The sequence below is a fragment of the Magnolia sinica genome, chromosome 1 (assembly GCF_029962835.1).
Source record: "Magnolia sinica isolate HGM2019 chromosome 1, MsV1, whole genome shotgun sequence".
Lineage (NCBI taxonomy): Eukaryota > Viridiplantae > Streptophyta > Magnoliopsida > Magnoliales > Magnoliaceae > Magnolia > Magnolia sinica.
In genome coordinates, this window is record NC_080573.1 from 35,981,482 (window position 1) to 35,996,238 (window position 14,757).

The following is a 14,757-nucleotide window of genomic DNA, read 5'->3' on the forward strand; positions in this document are numbered from 1 at the left end:
CCAACCGACCACGACATAGTGGGAGACACGACCTCATGGTATAGGCACTGACACTCATATTCCACTTAGTCTAGACATTGGATCATCTCCTTGTATCAAGGAGGTTCTGGGATTTTCACCTAAGGACATCCTACGTGCCCATAGTGCTAGAACCAAGTATTTTCGGTGTCCCATCTGGCCATCCACAATATGTCTGTGTAGGTCACGGCCCTGATATTGTTAGGGCGTACAATGATCAAGTCACATATATGTGAGATGCATGAGTCACACTATCCAGTCATACAGCAATCCTGCGCATATGGCGCGATAATGTGGGCACTCCATCTCATAAGGAGTCCAGTAAATAGTCTGCCCAATGGCATATGCTATGATCAAACATTCCTCATATCAGGCATACATATAATGTGTATGGGCATGAATCATGGAGTTATACTAAGCATTTTATATGGTGATGAACTATCCTCACAACGAAGATTGGCCTTAATGGCCTACGCGCAATAAGTATGGGCCTGTCAATGGGCCCTAGGGAGAGTTATAATGCAGACATTTTACCAACATTATTCTTATGATGTGGACATCAAACCAACATCGCTCCCAATAGCCCGTCATAAATGTCATTACATAACCCATGGTGGAATCACACAATACAATAGACCTTGTATACATCCCATTGGGCCTTGACCCATGGGCCTCAAATATATCAAATGGGCCTCATAACATGGGTCTCATATATATTAAGGTGGGCCTTAACAATGGGCCTTAAATGCATCACAATGGGCCTCAACCCATAGGTCATAATACATCACAATGGGCCTTAACCCATGGGCCCCTGATACATCACAATGGGCCTCAACCCATGGGCCTTACATATATCAAAGTGGGCCTCAACCACGGGCCACAAATACATGGAATGGGCCTCATAACATGGGCCTTACATTCACATCCAAGTGGGCCTCAACAATGGCCTCATACACATCAAGGTGAGGCTCAACAATGGGCCACAAATATGACAAGATGGGCCTAATCACTTGGGCCTTATATGTATACCAAGGTGGGCCTCAATGGATGACCACAAATAAACCAAAATGGGCCTCATAAATATACCAAGGTGGGCCTCAATAGAGGGCCACAAATACACCAAAATGGGCCTCATACATATACCAAGGTGGGCCTCATTAGAGGGCCACAAATAAACCAAAATGGGCCTCATACATATACCAAGGTGGGCCTCATTGGAGGGCCACAAATAAATCAAGACGGGCCCCATACATATACTAAGGTGGGGTCCACTTGAACTATAGATCTATCTTATTTTTAGTCTCAAGCCTTAAAACAAGTTTTCAAAATGGTTGAACAGATTGGAGGCAACACATGCATTAGGGTGGGGGTCCACATAAAGGCCCACCATCATGTATATATTTTATATAATATAATATATAATCTATATATAATATATACAATATTATATATAATAATACACACACACACACACACACACACACACACACACTGCAGTCCCACCCATGGGGTGGGTCCCACCGTCTAGGTGTGGATGGTGTGGATAGAACACATACATCTTGGGGTCCCATTTGGGGCCCACCATAACGTTTGTTTTCCATCCAATTTGTCGATAAGGTCGTACAGACCTGGATGAAATGGGGAAACAAATTTCATATTAATCTAAAACTTATGTGACCCAGGAAGGGTTCCAATGGTAGACGTTCAATCCTCACTATCTTTGCAGTGTGGCCCACTTGAAAAATAGATCTGCCTTATTTTTAGATTCAAGCCTTGAAATGAGCTTTAAAAATGGTTGGACGGCTTGGATGCAACACATGCATCATGGTGGGTCCCATATATGGATGGTGTGGATGGTACAGGGGGACCCACAGAGTTTAGTGATGTCACTCCTTGCTGGAGTGAGGACACCAGCCATCCCACCTAGGGACGGCGTGGGATACAATACATGCATCAGTGGGTCCCACGTAGGACCCACCACAATATTTATCTGTCGTCCAATCTGTCCATGAGGTTGGACAAGACCTGGATGCTGAGGGAAAACAAATTTTGTAATGATCCAAAATGCCTGGACATTTAAGGAGTTTCAATGGCAGACGTATAATCGGCACTGTTTCTGATGACGTGGGCCACCTGAGCTTTGGATGTAGTTGATCTTTGGAGGGGGCCCACTTCTGGGAGTGGCCCACCTAATGAACGGCGTGGATGGTAAACACGCATCATGGTGGGGCCCACAACTGGGACCTTGGGTCCCTGGCTCATCCGCCCATAGTGCAGGACGCCTGCCGGTCCTCTCCTTGTCAGCAACAGCAGCAACGCTGCTGCTGTTTATTTAAAAAAAATAAAAAAATTTAAGGTTTTTCATATGTGAGGCCCACTCCAAGTGAATCCACTCCAGCAATTGGATTCTACAGCTCATAACAGATCCAACGAGCCCAATATTGAGTATTTTTCGGTGTAGAGAAATATATGGGAAGATTTCAACGGTGAAAACCACCATTTGCTATGGCATGGCCCGCCAGAACTTTGGATTGACTTCATTTTTCGGTTCAACACCTAAAATGAGGTAGGAAAGGGGATGGACGGCTTGGATGAGATTGATACATCCAGGTGGGGCCTACACAAGTAGTTCACCCTAAAGGCTTGTAGAACTAAGCTAATATTTGTATTTTCTTTCCACGTCCAGCGTTCCTGGACGCTGGACGGTCTTGGCATAACACATGCATAAGGTGGGCCTTGCTCCTGTGGGCCACTAAATGTATGAATGGTATAGATAAAACATACATTAAGGTGGGATCCATCCAAGTGGGCCACACCACTACATCATCACATAACAAGAATAAAAGAAAGAGAGGGAAAGAGAGAGAGAAGGAGAGAGGGACACGTGTGATGGAGGGACCCCGGCACTATAGGCCCTCCTTTGCATAATTCAAAACATACATCAAGTGGGTCCCATTACATGTGGGCCCACCAAATCAAAGATCAACGGTGGAGATCCCTTCTCCACCAAGATGTAAGGTCTAGATAACCCTTTTTAAGCTAAAAAATAAACATCATGATGGGGTCCATGGAGAATGGCCCCATCATGGAATGATCATGAAGATCAAGGTGGGCCATCGGCCACATCTTAGGGTCCAAAGAGAGATCCTTACCATCGATTGGTAGGCCTCACTTGGCCCATCATCAAAACAATGAAATCTAGCATATGGAAGCACCCACCGTTCGATCTTCTCGATCCGTTAGAACGTTGGTCTCCTTGTGCTTTACTTTGATGGAGAGGATGAGAAATGAAGGGCTAAGATGATGGATTTTTAGGATGGAAAGTGGGCCACACAACTCACTTTTCTCTCATAGAAGAGCTTGGATGTGAGCTCATTTTGGTGCTTGGAAAATGTGAAGAGAAAGAGAGAGAGAGAGAGAGAGAGAGAGAGAGAGAGGGTGGTTGAAAGAGAAGTGATGGGAGATGGGTTATGGATGTGAGTGATGGGTGAGGTGATGGATTGGTTGACTTTTGGGTTTGCTTGACTTGTGGAGAAAGAAAGTATGGGTTGCTTTGTACTTGACATGAGGTGATTGATGGGATTGATTTGACATGTTGTAGAGATTTTCTTGGGATTTGCAACGCGTGGTGTTTTCTTCGAAATAAACACCGGCCCACATCTCCCTGTTAGGGTATCAGATCGGTGTGCGAGACGCTGCACTAGAATCACAGTGACGGTGCGGTCGCAATAGTACAAGTCTAGAATTGAGCCAACATTGGTATATGGGACTCGGCTTAAGATCGCGCACAAATGTCAGATATGGGTCGAGGATTGCCAAAATTCGATCGGAAGGACCGCGGAAGCCTATGGAATGGTACGGACTAGGAAACGGGTCTTACATAGGTCCAGTTAAATCCAAATCATGCTCTGATACCAACTTATAACGCCCCAAATTTTGAGGGTCGAGCAGAGCTCAACTCCTTAGATCCATCGCATCACTTATGCAACATAAATAATGATGATTGAATGTTGTCTGTATTAGTGCATTAAATATGAATGAGATTACACTAAATCAGCATATCATACCCCAGAGACAATTAGATTGTGTAAGTGGAAGACTGTGATAGATATATAAAGCATATAAGTGATTGTAAGTCCCCAGAGTATGAACATGTCACCAGGTTAAATGATTACATGTATAGTTCCAAAATTTACAAAATGATACAATGTGATGGCATCTAATCCATATCCTTGTAACCCCGACGATGCAACTCCAGGTCTACATAGACCCGTCAGAGAGTTGCATGTAGGAGAACTCTTCCTCGTCATCATAAAAGTCAGGCTCTATCTCGTAAGCCTCGCCATCACCTGCAGCTACAACAGAATCTGGTTGGTGTTTTAAAACATCGTCTCAGAGTGGGAGTGAGTGATCAACTCAGTGGTATTATAAGGTAAAAGTTAACATGTTATTAATTCAATCAAACAGTAATAATAAAGCAGTACAACACTCATGTCCTAAGTGCTCTTGTTAATGTAGGAATGATATGCCATAATGATGCTTGACCTCGCCTGAACTCGCTCAGGGACACCATCTCACAGTCGTACATGCTACTCCCATTGTGCTTTTTCACGCCAAAGGCACATGCAATGCGGTGCATGATCGTGTTAGATGAGTTCTTGATTAGGCTTATTCATACAGCAGATTTAGGAAGCTAAAGTACCTCCCTTTATATCATTTACCCAAACGATGATCCATTTAGGGTCGTCAATCCTAGTTAATCACATATGATAAGGAAACATCATTCCTGATTTAAAAGCAGTGGATAGGTAAGTTCAAGTCGCTACAGGAGGCTCGTCACCTCAGCGTAGGCCTAGTTTATATTTGAGGTCACTAAGGAAAGGCTCGTCACCTTAACGTAGGCTGACAGCTCGAATACAATGTCTCATACCACCATATTCAACTCACAAGTTTGGGTTACTTAATGGACACTATAGGGAGGCTCGTCACCCCAGCGTAGGCCGACAGCTCGACCACAGTGTCCCATACCACCATGCCTGGCTCTTAAGTCTTAACGGATCGTGGTACCAAAGTTAAATGGGCTTTTCATTAGTAAGTGATACCTTAGATTCAAGCAGTAGCATCCATACACGGTGAACATACATTAGGCTAATCGGGTTACTTGACAAGCTCGACTGATATGGGCTTACATTTAATAAATCGATATGGAATGCATATGCACTCCTCGTGGCCTAACCTCTGTTGAAAATCATCGTATGACTCGAATTCACTGAATGTATCTGTTATGGCGAAACTAGTTCGGCCATTGATCGTAAACCGTTACTCATTAACTGGACTACATATTAGTCCCAATCATAATAAAATACAATAGGCATTCATATGTGATAGTCAAAACAGCATGTGACAACCAATTTAAATATAAATCTCATTAGAGCATTTTAACAAACACATAGTGCACATGTTATCATACATAGGCATTTCATCCATGAATCACGTAATAACGAGATAGGTTACATGAAGGGAACTATAACTATAGATACGGTAATTGAGAATCTTATCTCAATGCCCTTATTAAAAATATTTCAACAAGCAACTTCTCATTCAAACATTTTATCAAACACGTAGACTATACATATCAACATACATGTGACGAATTAGTTATAACATATAATATAGCAAATCCTTTCACAAAGGAGTTGTCACACATACAACAATCATGTATTCTCAATCAATAATCATGGCAAGCACAAATCATAATTCTATATTCATTCAAACATTTCAACAAACACGTGAAACGCATTATATTCGACATAGTTCATATAAATGTATAATACATGGAAACATCATATCTAAGTACATGTGATAACAATCAAGTCATTCATAAATCATTAACTGACATTGAAAGCTTTGAAAACCATAACCTAAACATCTATAGTCTGCACCTTTCATAGGTTTACTCGTTACGAACTCGGTTTGTACACTACGTCTCCATCTACAGCACAACGGCTACCTAAATCATGAAATAGGTTAGCTATTCCACCGACTTCTCTATTTGAATTCCTAAAATAGATTAGGGTTAGGATTTCTTACCCAAAAAGGGATTTGGATTTGACGGTGTAGTGACACAAGAGAGATGATTCGGCAAGTGGAGTGGTGGGAGTGAATCCCAACAGCAGACCACAGATCTCTCATACTTCTCTTCACTCTTTCCTTGTCTTTTCTCTCTTCTCTCTCCTAAGGTTAGAGAATTCGTATGGAATGAGAGAGGGGTGGGTTTAAGGCATTATATAGGCCCAGATTTGGTGTCAATGGCCCCATGGCCATAGTATACTTAGGATATAGCCAAAAGACATCTATTTCGGGCCAACGAAGGTCATTTGGAGGTCCATTACCTGCATACGGTTCGAAGAAAGTTCCCTGACAATGGATCTATGTCACGTTAAGATTTTGGTCTGATCATATTTGTGGATCGACCGTGGAGGACCAGTTTTAGTTCAACAGCTATCGTCACTCGATCAGGACCACAGGTACACCGACATGTGTAGGAAAATTTTATGGATCCAAGGGTGTAGTTAGGTCAGAATCTAATGTTCAATAACCTTAAATTTGGCTTGCAAGTGAATGGCCTAAATTGCTTAAGTTTGAGTTCAATTTCTAAAGATATTCGTGTTTCTCACACACTTCACTACGGGCTCAAGTTGTGCGTTTTTGGATATTATTTGGACTCGATTCCGACGATGATTGTCAAACCCAGTAAGGTGATCATGACCTTATAGTTATGCGGTCATCGCAATTTCGATGCGCGGTGCAGGTCCGATATGGAGTTTCATTGTGCTCCCGAGAGCAACTAGGTTTTGAGACTGATCTTAGGTTTCTAGGTAATGTTAGTTAGCGATCTTAATGGTTTTGGGTCTCGTAGTTCGTACAGAAAGTGGTCCAAGTTAATTCCACTGATTATTTAGTTTAATACTTAATTAATTTTCATCTAATTTTTACCAAATTCGGTCCTTAGTGATTTCTTCCTGAGGAGATACTCAGGTCTTTGTACGGGACGTTATGGTTTAGTTCCATTATAGTGTAAATTTTGAGGACAAAATTTTTATCAGGAGAGGAGAGCTATAAGGCCCATATCCTGGTACCGTAATGTTCCACCAACTCCCACGATCCTGTCTATCGAATTTTCGCTGACCCGCGACCTATAGACAGCAATTGCGCATGACCCTAAGTCGCACCCTGAAGACCTGAGTTGACTTAACCCGATTGTCATACCCTTGAGACTGCACCATTGCCATGGTTCCAATGCCACGTCTTGCACACCAATGTGATACCCAAGTTAGGAGTTGTGGGCCCATCTATAATTTAAGTATACACCGCGCATTGCGAATCCCGAGATATTCCAGGTTGGGAGAGAGGAATGTTTACCCATACCTCTCCCATCAACAAGTCATCATGACCCATACCTAGCCCATGCCTTTCTTCCCACCAAGACAAGCAACTCATCCCAAAAGTTAACTTTCCTGTCACTCCTCTTACACGACTCATGTTTTCTATCCCATCTCTTCTTATACACTACTCCTCTCTCACTTCACTCCATCCCATGTCATTTCTCTCTCCATTCCCTAACAACCAAGAGAAGAAAAATCTTAAGGAGAGAAAAAGAAGCCAAGTGTTAGGCCTATTTTCCCACCCTAAATCTCACCATCCAACCATCCAAACTTCATTATCCACCATTAAAAAGAGTGCTTATGAGCCAAGGATTCCAAGGAAGCAAGAAGAAGAGCTATAAGTGGGTGTTTACAGGGTTAGATCTTTGTTTGTGATTTATGGGACAAGTGGGGCCTACTAGTTAATGGTAGGGATCCCATTTTGGACCCAAGGTGTGGCCAATGGCCCACCATGATACATATGTGTAAATTCATGATGGAGCCATTCTCCATGGACCCCACCATGATGTTTAGTTGTTGTCCATCTTGCAAGAGGTCATCTAGACCTTGAGTTTGTGGTGGGGATACCTTGATTTCCTTATTTAAGGGCCCACATGTTTTTGGACCCATCTTGATGTATGTATTATAGCTCAAAGGGAGCTCATAGTAGTGGAGCTCCCTTTCACCACGCATCTCTCTCTCTATCTCTCCCTATCCTTGTTGATGGCCCACCTTGATGATGTATGTATTTTACCCACACTGTCCCATTTATGGGACACCCCTGCTGTCCCAACCGAGGCCCACCTTGCTGCCACCACCTGACAGTCCACCCTATTGTCCATTGTGGGCAGCCAGTCTGAAGGAAAAACACAAATATCAACTTAACTGGAAGTGAGGTGGCCTACCCACATGGACCCCCACCATGATGTGTATCCTATCCACACCATCCGTCCAATTAGTAGGGCCCACCTTGCTGTCATTCTTGGGGCCTACATGACCGGTTGGTCATGCAGGCCTAGTTAAAAGGAAAACACTAATATCAGCTTGATCATGGAGCCGGTGGGCCACGCACACGTGGACCCACCCTAATGTATGCATTATATCCTCACCGTCCATCTGTGGGACGGCCGAATAGGAACAGCAGCCAACAGTACTGGCCGTCTAGCAGGCAGGCCCATCTGCTGACTATAGTGGGCTGGCGCCCACCATTGAAAGCTCCACAAGCCCGCTATGAATTTTGTGGGTAACCCATCTGCCGGACCACTTCCTAGGTGGTCCACATCCAGTGGGACCCACCATGTATATGTGTTTTATCAAGGCTGTCCTTTGGTTGGATGCCCAGCAGGCCAGGCCGCTAGTGGGCTAGCCGTTCACCAAACCACCCACTTAATGCATGTATTTTATATCTACGTTGTCCATCCGGTGGGGCCCATCTGAAATGTGTAGGCCCACCATGAGGTGTGTGTTTTATCCAGGTCGTCCATCAGTGGGACGCCGAGCAGGCAGCCCACCATGTTGTATGTATTATATATTCATGCTGCCCAACATGTGTGGGGCCCATTAGTGCCTTAAGGGGCCCCTTACACCATGATATGTATGTTATATGCACATTATCCCTTCATTTATACGGACCATGGGTAGCCTTATGCAGGCCCACCATGATGTATCAGTTATATGCCCATTATGGGGCTGCCTTGTCAAGTCCACCATGTGTGAGTGATGTGCGCACGCTGTCCATCCGTTTTCTAGATATTTGGAGGGTCGTGGGCCCCGTTATGATTTAGATTCTAATCCCAAATGGACCACACCATAAGACAATGGTAGTTAAATGTCCACTGTTGTAAACTTCCCTAAGGCCCATTTTTAAGCCCATTTCCACCCTTACCCATTGGGCTAACCCAATCTGTTGGGCCCTCATTGATGATGGTGCTTTCCACCATGCCTTATAGGAATTATCTAAACCTTAGAGCCCACCTTGTGCAAATTTTGAGCCCCATAGGAAGGCCCAGTTTATTGCATGAAAAGAGAGGGTGAGGAAGCCCACTTGTTGTACATAGTTTCACCCTCTCAACTCACCTTTTTGTATAGCCATTAAACCCACCCATGAGGCCCATTCTTGATGTAAGTATGATGCCTAGGCCATCCACTGTTTAGTACATCATCACCCCTTGCCGTAGATAGAAGAATATGTGGTATCAGGTTTGTATATCCACTGTTTAGTACATCATCACCCCTTGCCGTATATGGAAGAATATGTGGTATTAGGTCTGTATATCCACTGTTTAGTACATCATCACCCCTTGTCGTAGATGGAAGAATATGTGGTATTAGGTTTGTATATCCACTGTTTAGAACCTATTTGGATGTTTGGGATAGATCTGCCATCCCTCTGTGGACCCCACCTGTATTTAGGCCAATATTGTTTGTGTCTGATAATCATGTTAGTGTACTTAGTCTAGTAGGATACAATGAGAACATGCTTAGTATTATATCATGATACACGCCCATATGTATCATTTATATACCTGTTGTAAAGAATGATTAATCATGGCATTTGTCGTTGGGCTGAGTTATTTAGGGGACTGCTTGTGAGATCGAGTTACCCCATATAATCACTTGGTACGCACAAGTTTGATGCATGACTGGATGGTATGACTCATGCATCTCGCATTTTGTGTGACATGATCACTTGACGCCCTAATGATATTAGGGTTGTGGCCTCCATAAGCATATCATGGATGGTCAGATTGGATACCAAAAATATTTAGTTCTAGCATTATGGGCGCTTAGGATGTCCTTGGGTGAAAGTCATGGAACCCTTTTGGTACCAGGAGATGCTCCAATATCTAGACCGAGTAGATACATGAGCGCACGAGTACTAAATACCAGTAGTCCGTGTCTCCCACTATGTCATGGTCGGTTGTAAAGGTGGTGTGGCCTTATACGCCCGAGTGAGGGGGTTGTAAGCTGGGCTGAGTCTGACCAGCTCGTAAATGTGTCACACCCTAGACTCGATCATTAAATTCACAAGGAACCCGATGGTCTATTCTGATCGCAACAGCCTCCGTAGTACCCCATTCTCGGCTCCTGAGGCAGGTTCCGATCCTGGGATCTTACAAGGAGAATTTTCATAAGCATATAACCAATTTCAATACAAGCATACCCAAGATCACAACAAGTAAATCTTGAAAGTAACAAATGGACACATTATAAAATCCACTATAAATTTGAACTTTACAAGCTACATAAGGATTCAAAAGGACATATATAAGATGATAGAAGAAAGAGGAAAAGGTCTGCAACATTGGGGTCTTCAGCTCAACTTTAACCCAAGCTCTCCCGCTACGACGCCGTCCTAGGATCTCCTGCACGTATCAATCGTGCATAAGCTTATGGAAGCTTAAAGGGTGGTGAAAGTGTGTGACAATGGTGCACAGAAGAATGATAGGAGATACAGAATGAAAACATGATTGATGTCAATGCCTCAAGCCTAACCAAGGCTAAATCATGAATGCAATGCAAAGAGTACTGGGCATCATACCAAGGCGATGCATAAAGGGCTTATATAGTTGATGCAAATGCAATGTGAAGTAATGTTAGTCCTCATATCTACTCCACATGTCAGTACAGTTCCATCATAAGGAATCTACCGGGGTCTAACACACTACAGAATGACTGCCGCTCTACAGTCCGGCACAATCAAATGAGTGTAGGAGACCTCACTACCTGCCTATGGACAGCCAATCACCAGCAAGGCCTAACGATAGTGAGCCCATTCAGGAGCTAGTCAGACTCAACCTAACAATGACATCTCTCATAGGCAGGTAAGGCCACACCCCATTCCAATCGACTACATGACAGTGGGAGTCATGGCCTAACGGTGTAAGGCCCTCATGTGCTCATTTTTTTCACCTGGTCACGGCGTTAGAGCAAATCCTTGGTACCATGAAAGTTTTGGGAATTTCACCCATGGGCATCCTATGCACCCTATATGCTTAAGTAACATTTCTGGTGTCCACATACGGCTATCCATGAATAGTCCTGTGGAGGCAGGGCCCTGATGAAGCAAGAGCGATATTATCATGAAATGTGATGTCAATGCATGAGTCACGCATACAGATCATGCACTAGCTCCAAGCACTCGATGTGCACAAGGGGAGAAACTCCATCCCTCTATCATATAAACTCAATGATCACACATAAATGCAATCCAAACATTCCATGATGCATATGTGTCATGAGGGTATAAGTGCGCCACTCGGTGATGATGACATAAAATATACTCCTCCTTCCCAAGGAGGGACTAGGTCTAGATGTATAGACAAGTACTTTAAACTAAGAAGCAATCCTCTAGTGGGGCCCAATACTTTGGGGTAGCCCACAAGCTAGGAAGAGCCATAAAAGTCCAAGGAAAGAAACGAGCTCAACAAGGGTCCTGGTGGGTCTTCAACCACCTATAACAAACCTATGGGCCTACCTTAGGGCCACCAAGGAGGACATCCAACCTTAAATAGGTCCCAAAAGATAGCCCACTACCTACACGCATACAAGGTAAGACCCAAGGCCTAAGCAATCCATGGCCTAGTGGACTATATATGAAGCCCAACACATAGGAAACATGGTGGGTCCTCAAGCAGGGTTTGGGCCCAACCATAAAGATCATGAGTCCACATATTGTGGTGGGCCTAATAGGTAGCCGTTATTCCAACCATGTGGGTAAATTCTTATGTTTGAAACAAGTAAGTTGGGCCTCACATCTTAGCTTAAGTATAGGGTTGATTTATTGGGCAACCAAGGGCCCAACTACTTGAGTATTTTAGCCCATAAAACCCATCACAATAGTATGTTAAATATAGGCCCAAAGGTCAGGAGCCTATCATGAAGGTTCTAGGACAATGGACCTAGGAAACACAACATATAACTATGAATATTATTCCAATAAAAACCCCATTCAAGTGGGCCTTAAGAGTGTATTAAGTAAGCCTAAAACCTAATTAAAAATAGGGCAAGATATGTGTAAAATATCCCCAAATCTGGTGGACTGCCCCAAAACAAACCATTAGGGGTGGCCATTTTGGGCCTTTGCTGAAATTTTAGCCCACTCATATTCTGGGCCTGTTGGTGGCCCAACAAAAATCATAAAGGGGTAAGTATAAGCCCCCTGGTGACCACATATGTCTCTATGGAGCCCACCAGATGAAGGGATTAATTTAAATACATAAAATATGTGGATCATGTTGCTGAATTGAAAGTCCAGTAGTGGTCCAATGGGCTTGGACGTCCTAAGGGCATGCAGTCCTATGGGCCTAGGTAATTGGCCCAAAACTCATCCAAATGGGTCCCAAATGGATCCTATTGAAGGGGGGAATGATCATTCTCCCTATGGACCCCACTTGGATGAATAGAAGGACACAAAATACATCAAGGTGGGCACACAAGGTGGCCAGGATGGCCAGTCAAGCTGGATGCCCCAGCCTGGGTGTCCCAGCCTGGTGGGCCACTCCAGGTCGTACCACGAATGGTACAGGGGCCCGATGGCCTTAAAAATTTACAAGATGGTCCCTCAATGGGTGGGACACATCTCCAAAAAATTTTAGAATTTTTGGAATAGCAAAAATATTTTAAGTAATTTGAAGAAAGCAGACTATCCAGAAAATCTGTTTAACCCAGCCTAGTGGGCCGGTCCAGCCCTTGCCACGGTGTACACAGGAGTCCGTTGGCCCCGAAAATTGGTAGGTGGGACCTACCATGGGTGGTACACCTCTTTGAAAAATTTTAGGGGCAACAGACATGCCAATTAATTTATAAAATTCATGGACAACAAGGTTACAGAAAAATACAGATTGTTGCCCCTTTTTGGATCATCCATTTGAGTGGGCCTATGCTCATCAAATCAAGGAAAAATGGGAGGGAAAGGTATCTCCATTATTGTACAACAAGGTAGGGTCCACATCAGTGGGCTACTACCCTCAAAAATTCAGATTATAATAAGGTTTTCCCCCTTCCAACATATGGCTGGATGGTCCCACCTATTGGACCGTCCAAGCCCTTATGCCCAACCCTTGGACGTCTCAATGAAGGGTTGCATGGAGTGGTTTTTCAGCATGCATCAGGGTGAAGTCCACACAACAAAGACCCACTCTCAACTCCCTCAAAAACAAGCTAAACATGTGGACTAAACACTTCCCAAAAATAAGCAACATGGGCCTACACAATTTCTGGACAGCAATGTATTGCTGCCTAGAATAACCCATAAATAAAATCCCAGCAAGAATAATCCTCATGAACATCAAGGTTGGGCCACCTAGATGGGCCACACACATCCAAGACATAGTCATATTCGATCCAGACCTTGCATGTAAGAATGAACAACAAGGTGGGCCTCCACTCGACCAGAAAATGGGACTCCAAAACGTCCCATCGAGCTTGGACGGTTGGATGTGCCATGCACATCAGGTGGCCACAATGATCAGAAAATTAGGTAGAGAGAAATATAGAGAAAGAAAGAGAGAAAGGGAGAGAAATCGGCCATACAAGAGGGATTTCGCCACTATAAATCCCTCGTGCAAGAAAGAAAATCCAACCATACAATGCTCATCCTATGCATGGACCCCACAATAAAATCTGAGGTAGGGAATGCCATCCCCATCATAAAAAAGATCTAGATGACCTTAGAATGATTTGGATCATAAGATACATCATGATGGGGTCCATGGAGAATGGCCCCATCATGGAAAAATGCATGCATGTAGGATGGGCCAAGGGCCACATCCATGGGATCAAATGGGATCTCCACCATGGATTGGTGGGTCCCTTTTTTTCCAATCATGAAGAAATAAGAAGATCAAGAGGAATGAAAGAAATCAGCAAGATATAGTCACTCACATTCAATTCAAGCTCTCAACCTTTCACACCATGTGGATCTTAGTCCAAGGAAGGGGGTTTAATGGTTAAGATGACTTTTTGAGGGTTGGATTTAAGGGATTCTAGAGCTTTGAGGGCTGGAGAAATGGGAGATTATGGGAAGTTTGGGAGAGGGAATTGTTAGAATGAAGAAAATGAAAAGGAGGGAGAGAGATAAGGAGAGAGAGAGAGAGAGTGTGTGTGTAATGATTAGTTTGTAAGAAAAGAAATGATTACTTATGGGAGGAGAAAACACAGTTGTAAGGTAGAGTAGGCTTTTAGGTGGTGTGTGTGGGGTGGGTAGTGAGCTATGAAATTTTAGTGGTGTGTGTAGTGTTGCATTGGAACTTATGACAAGAGGAGTGGGGGTCCACATGCATTACACCTAAGTGGGCCACATAATTAAGGGTCA